This window comes from Pseudopipra pipra, chromosome 10, assembly GCF_036250125.1.
Source record: "Pseudopipra pipra isolate bDixPip1 chromosome 10, bDixPip1.hap1, whole genome shotgun sequence".
Lineage (NCBI taxonomy): Eukaryota > Metazoa > Chordata > Aves > Passeriformes > Pipridae > Pseudopipra > Pseudopipra pipra.
The window spans coordinates 15,416,749-15,423,790 of NC_087558.1; positions in this window are offsets into that span (position 1 = coordinate 15,416,749).

Genomic DNA, 7,042 nt, shown 5'->3' on the forward strand with positions numbered 1-7,042 from the left:
TGTTATTACTTTCAAGTCTTCTCACCTTTGATATTTTCTCATCATCTCATTAGCATGACTAAAGCCAAGTTCTAAACATTCTATCCAGGCTTACAAACTTTTATTTCATGTTCTGCCAAGCTCCTACCTACCGTTTTCTGTCAGCAGGCAATATATATTAAGACTATTAAATTAAGATTGAATGTGATAGAGTTGTTCTGTCTGGGGTCCATTGCCAAATGACTGAGTCAACTATATCAGAGCACTTATCAGACCAGTATTTGTTGGCCTTTGAGCAGCAAAATGAGGAGCAGAAGCTTTTGCACTGGCCAAGACCTGATGAGGTTTGTACATTAACTGAAGACCCCTCCAGCCCATCTAACTGTCCAACTGTGTGTTCCTGACATGGCTGGTACTGAGCCATCTACTTATCTATAGGAAATGGGTGATTGGCACAATGACAGATGGGTATATATACCACTGGAGATGCAACAATTCCAGGAAATAAAGCAGCCCTGGCTGCTGAAGATTTTTCAGAAATAACTGCACAGTTCAAAGAATTCTTGCCAGACATTAATTAATTAACGAGTACCCCTATTTCAAACTTTTGGAAAAATACATCCACCAAGCAGTACATTTTCTGACTAATAAACTGTTCATAAGTTAAAAAAATACACTGCACTAAAAGATAATTAAAAATATAAAAATAATTTTAAAAGATAATTGCAGCTAAGATGTACTCCACTCTGATTACTAATGAAATAATCCCTTCCCAAGTGGGAGTTTTCTTTTCTATTCAGCTAGTTAAAACTCGCGTTAGAAAAAGCTGATATGAAAATACTAGTAGCAAGAAAAAAGAGAATACAAGAGACTGCCCTTACCAGTGTTCAGACTCCTAAAAGATAAAAAACCTGAAAACGTAGTGAAGTACAAGGGCATAGAACAGAGTGGGCCAACAGACATTCCTAACCAAGCGAGTCTGGCTCCATGGGCACAGGAGGCACATCCAGCAGAACAAGCAGGCACACAGAAGGTGATACTAAGTACTTCCAGAATTAATTTTCCTTCCCATTTACACGTTTTTGTAACTCTGTAAACAGGGTAAAATACTGCATGAATTGAATACCTGGGAATGTGCTGAAGTTATGAAACAGTCCCACAAAAGAGGGAAAATGCCAGCACTGTGTCCTGCTCAGTGCTCCCTGGGCACGTTGGTGTTAAACTGAACAGCAGTGGCCGATCCTGCCTGCAGAAACTGCAGAGACTTGTGCACTTACCCCCACAAACGCCCACTGGCCATTACTAATCACCAGCAACCATTCAGTCAGAGGAAGAGCTATTACAGATTAACTCTACACGACTTTCAGAGTACCGTGTCTGTTTGCTCTCAAGAGGAGCTTGGTAAGCGGGGAAACACTCGCAAAGGAGTTTGGAGTCGTGCGCCTGAGCTCCCTGCAGACAAGAACAATGTGAAACCCCTGACAAGCCAGGCAGGCAGCTCTGGCTCAGCAGATAGCAGGGACATGAACTGAAGGGGCAAAGACATCTCGCAATTCCACAGCCATTCATGTCCTAGGGAGATTTCGGAGAGCTCTCTTGTCATGTTTTAAGCCGTGGCTGCATTTCTGTTTGTCAGAGTGCATTTGCTAGTTGCACTGCTGAGTTGTTATATGCAAGTCAGCCTACAGCAGTTTCCAGTAATGGCATCTTATGCAACTTCTGACCTACTTTAACACATTGGAGCACTTGGAAACACGAGATCCACTGCAGCAGCTTTTTGCTTGACAGTGTTACACTGCAGCAGGAAGCAAGTCTTTAGACAAGCACATGGATCCAAAAAAATACAGATGACAGACATTAATTTTCAAGGTATTCTTCAAACCATTAGGAGCATCCAGATCAATCATCATACCTATTATTTTTAGCTAGAGACAGTTCACATTATTTAAAAAAGGTCAAATGTTCAAAAATCAGTAAATGTTACACATGCACTGACCTGTGTGCTCTTTCTCAGCCTGTCTAGGCTGCAGCTTCCTGAAGAACACCTCAGGGAGGGTTTGTGTGTGATGGGTGATCAAACACAACAGGCTTTAGCAATACAGAAATCTTTTCTTTTGCTCCCCCAGCCAGATGTTGCAGAAGGAAGTTGTCTTCTACATATCCTCCCACACTCCAGCAACAAATGAAAGGTCTTTGAGAACTAAGGTCTTATCAAAGAGGATCTTCGATACTCTTATTAATTACACTACCAAGTGTGAACAGCTGGGGACCTAAACACTAGTAAAGGAAAGACAGCAAATAGAATTAATTCTACTACTAATCAGAACTAAGCTTTGAAGAGAAGTAGTAAGAAAGAATTGGAATTAGTATCCCTTCCTTCTCCCACGTAAGAAGCAGGACTCTGGACACATTCCACTGTGTGGAAATTTCAAATTTGTAATCCGATTAAGGTGTCTGACCAGTTACTTGAGTGGGCCTGCAGACACTTGTCACTGCAAACTATGTTAAAGTTCAAGAGCACTGCGGATCTTCAGACCAATGCTGGAAAGGCTGCTTTGTTTTGTTGTTTCCTTTTGCCCTCCCCAGGTTCTGTTATTAAGGAAAGGCTCAAGCATGGCTGAAGCAAACACAATACACGACATCATGACTTCTCCCATGCAGACAAAACAGGGAAGTCCAAATGATATCCAGTATTATTCACCAACAGCTGCTTTACCTTGTTTCTTTAATACACACTTATCACTCTTGCCCTGCCATTTCAGTATAATTTGTACCTTATTACTACAGTGCCCAAATGATCCTTCTTTTACTGTTTCCCTGCAATACCTTGGCTTTAGGTGAGGTAAACTCTCAAAACTACAAGCATTTGGGTACACTCTTAGTTTGGGGTCACTACTTCTCTGTCAAATTGAAGGGGTTTTATGTAATGAAGGTTGCTATTCACTGAGTTCTGCTTTTGTGTCCTTTAAGATAACCAATAAAATTAAAAGGTGTTTCAGGCTTCACATGTAGGTTAATGCATCACCTTGAACCACAGTGCAAACTCTTCTAAGCCCGTCAGCTTAAAAACAAGGAAGTTACTATACAATTCACTGAATTGTACATACCCAACAAGGAAGTTACTATACAATTCACTGAAGCATTACAAACCTTCCCTGTCCTGTGCCTGACACCCCCCAATTCCTAACCACTCCATGGTATATCCTCCTTAACAGCTATTGTGTTACCTTTGGGAAAAAAGTCTCCTCAACCCACAGCCATATGGAGCTATCAATCCAGACTGACGGAACTACCTATAGGAACATTTCCCCTCTTTCAAAACTTACATCCTCCTGCCACACAACCTCCTTTCTCTTCCATAGCACAAGGGTTGTCAGCCTGGAGATGACACTGCACCACAGTGAGCCTGCAAGGCAACTCCTCCAGCTCACGCTGAACGGCTGCCTCAGGAGACAGCCCTTGCTCTCGGCAGGCAGTGGGTATATCCATGGATCAGCCACTGGAAAGACAGATACAAGACATCAAGTGAAGTAACTAAGACTTCCAACTACCTGGAGATATTTATCTGAGTCCAGCTTTGGTTTTTCAGAGGCGGATTTATTTTCTCTTGTTTTCTTACAAAGTCAAGAATCAGACTCAGATCAAGAATCCCATTTCACTTTCTTTAGCAGCTGAACTTCTCTGTGCTTTATTGGCTCACTGGGCTGGGCTTCAGTCACTTGGAATGCTGAGGGTGGGTGGGGGACCAAGGGAAAAGTCTCAGAAACTTTACACCTGTGGTTATAGCTGGCTTTAAGTGAACAGTTCCGTGAATTTTTGAGCAGTTTGCCCAGAGATTCAGTAGGGGAACAAAAGGACAAGACCATGAGCTGTTACTATACCTACTACCTGAAAAGAAGGCAGAGAAAGGAACTCGTGCAGTTTTTCTTAAGAGCACATTAAGACTTGTAATCTTATCTGTGGATTTTTTTTAAACTAACATTTAAATCAACTGGTCTGAAATTTACCACCACTTATAAGTAATGTTTAAATTAAGCAAATTCTCAACACAAATGTAGAGAGGAACTTACAGGATTACAGATGCTGTGCTAATTATATGCTAAGCTCTCCCAAAAGTTAAAAAGCAAAAGGAAAAAAAAAAACAAAAAGTCAGGCGTTAAGCAAAAACAACTCCTTACACTAAAACTCGCCCAAGCACTGTTACATTATGATTTTTCTCATTCACAAGAACATTTGAAACGTTTGGACAACTTGGTACTAAGCAAAAGCCATTAAAATATTTATAGTGTTAAGTAAGTGCATCTGTTCCTTTTCTAATTACGAGTGAAGTGGCAGTTTATGAAGTTTGAATCTGCAGCCACAGCAGGTTTAAGAGAGACCTTGTTAGGGACAATAAACCCTGGAGGAGTTATCACTGTAGGGGCTCTCTTGTGCCAGAAAAACAGAAATAGCAGTAATATGCTCACAAGTCACATAACATTTGGGTGCTGGAAGGACACATTTTTATTCTGTACAATGTAAAGCAGATTCAGAAGATGACAGTCCTCTCTAACACATAATACACACAGCTACTAAGTGTACTTTGTAAAATTAAATATGGACTATTGTGTCAAATACATTGATATCCATCAGCTCTTTTAAGGAATTGTTACCAAATCCAGATTAAACTTCCTTCAGGTAATGCAAAATCAAACTGAGGCACTGCTTCCACAGCTCCATGCAATACTCACGGTTCAGAGCTGCAGCACATAAGAAGACTTAAGTACAGGTTAGTGAACAAAACTTGGAAATTTTCTTTATTGGCTTTCCTTAGGTGCTTGCCTGACATTTAATGAGACAAAAAAAAAAATCTTACTTTTTAGTCGTGAATTATTAGAGCTATCTGATCCAAACAAACTACACAGTGACATGCAAGCTTCTGATAACCCTCATGTTACACTGATTTCACATCAAGAATCAGTGATAAATTTAACAGATTTAAATCATCATAAGTTTAATCAGCTTAGCTTTTCTCCAATTTTTTTCCCTCTCATTTAGACAGGAAGAAAAACTGTAGGAAGGATCCTACAGAGGAACTCACTCTGATCTTCAGTATTAAAATGCTCTTCTAACAAGACAATGACAGTTTACATGTTTTAACCAAAGGGCAATTAGTTCAAGTAAAGCTTCCAACACAGAAGGGATATTCTTCAAAAGGAAGCTGGAAGAAAACCCCACGTGTTCTTTACTGTTGCCTAAAGAAGTAAATATCAAGCCAGAAAAACAAGCCAGTATTGATGTGGAGGGTGGGCTGAACTAAATGAAAGAATTATATTCCCCCAGTGTACATGGGTAGAACACAAAATCACCTCAGGTCCTTTCCAAGTTTGCAACAGCTTGTAGCAAAGGGAGACCAGTTCTGCTCATTGTAGGTGAAGTTTCTTCTCCTCTCACCAGGCAGAGCTAGATCTGACCTACAGGCAAAACTGAACAGTTGTTTCTGAACACATCTATGCCTTGAATATTTTATTAACACAGTGAAAAAAAAATCTATCTAAATTAAAGATTTTTCATGATAGATGATATTAACAGAATGATTTTTTTCTATAAAAGCACTAGTTTTCAGGTATACTGACTAGAAACATTAAAAAAAATTCATTAAAAAGCTTCAGTAATTTGACAATAGACTCAGTGTGAATGCTGATGTGTTTTAACCAAGTGCCCAACCAACAAGATGATGCTTGTTTCACTAGCAGGGAAGACAAAGCTCTGAATAATTGCATAAAGTTAAAAATTGAAGCTTCAAGTATTCTGAGGTTTTGAAATCCATACTCAGAGCTGCCCACATACTTTTAGCATCTACTATTTTTCTAGTAAACCTTAAATTATATGATTAAATCTTTTTTCTTCATCACAGGAGACCCATCTCATTTTGTAAGAAGACCCAGAGTACACTCTGAGTGCTTAAGTATGCAAAGTTCCTGTTCAGCTTCAAGTTCTATTTGACTCATACCCTCCAAAAGTTATGATGAATAAGCTTCACAGAGAGGTAGAAAAAATCCTGAAATAGGGCAAATTCAGGTTCAGTACCAGGTTCCTGAGAACACTGCATTTAAAAAATTGTAGGGAATCAGCCAGCAGGGCTTGGTGCAGAGAAATATATTTTTCATTTCTAAATCTCCTATTACAGAGGCAGGGTATTAAAACCACAAAAACCAGTACCCCCCTCCCCACTCCTGTTTTTGTTTCTATACTGATTCACAACTCCTTTAGTCTGCAACTCTTCCTTTGCATTCGGGTGTTCTCTCTCTGCTGCTGGGGAACTACCAGAGCAGACATTTCAGTACAAAAGGAAAGGCTTTTCCTTACTAGTGTCCTAGAAGCAGCATCATCCCCAGCTGGAAGTAACTGCAAGTCGGGGCTGAATGTCATCTGTCCTCAAGGGATCATCTTATCTACTGCATGATGGATGTAAGTAAAGCCTGCAGCTGACTTTGTGTCTCAACAATCTTGTCTCCAGCTTCCCCTCTAACCCGGGGGGGTGTTCACGGGAGGGATGGCAGGGAGAAGGTACCTCAACTGACTTGGACACCAGGGGGTTGTCAAGGTGGTATGAAAAACAGAACCTGCAACAACAGGCAATTTCACAATGTTTAAAATTAAAAGACACTAAAAGTTACCAAATAAGTAAGTATTTAACAGTATAAAAGTTAACATTTCAGGTTTCTGGTAACAAAGTAGTAAATTTAAATCTTTAATCATAATTTAAAATGAAGTCTAATTTACTGTAAAATTCACATGAAGGAAATCAGGAATTGTATTCTATCCTAAAAGTCTATACACCTGTTTACTATTAGGTAACTGCTGCATCATTTACTTACTTGAAACCCAGAAATAAACATGAGAACCAGTTCAGTTTAATTAAATAGTTTAAGACTAGACTCATTACCTACTTAGGTTTTACATGCTAATTTTGATAGCTGAACCCTTTAAAAAATTTATTTCTCCTCCCTCCCCCAACTGATAATCCTTATGTGTTTAAATTTAAAAAAAAAACAAAAACAACAAACACTTGTACAGAATC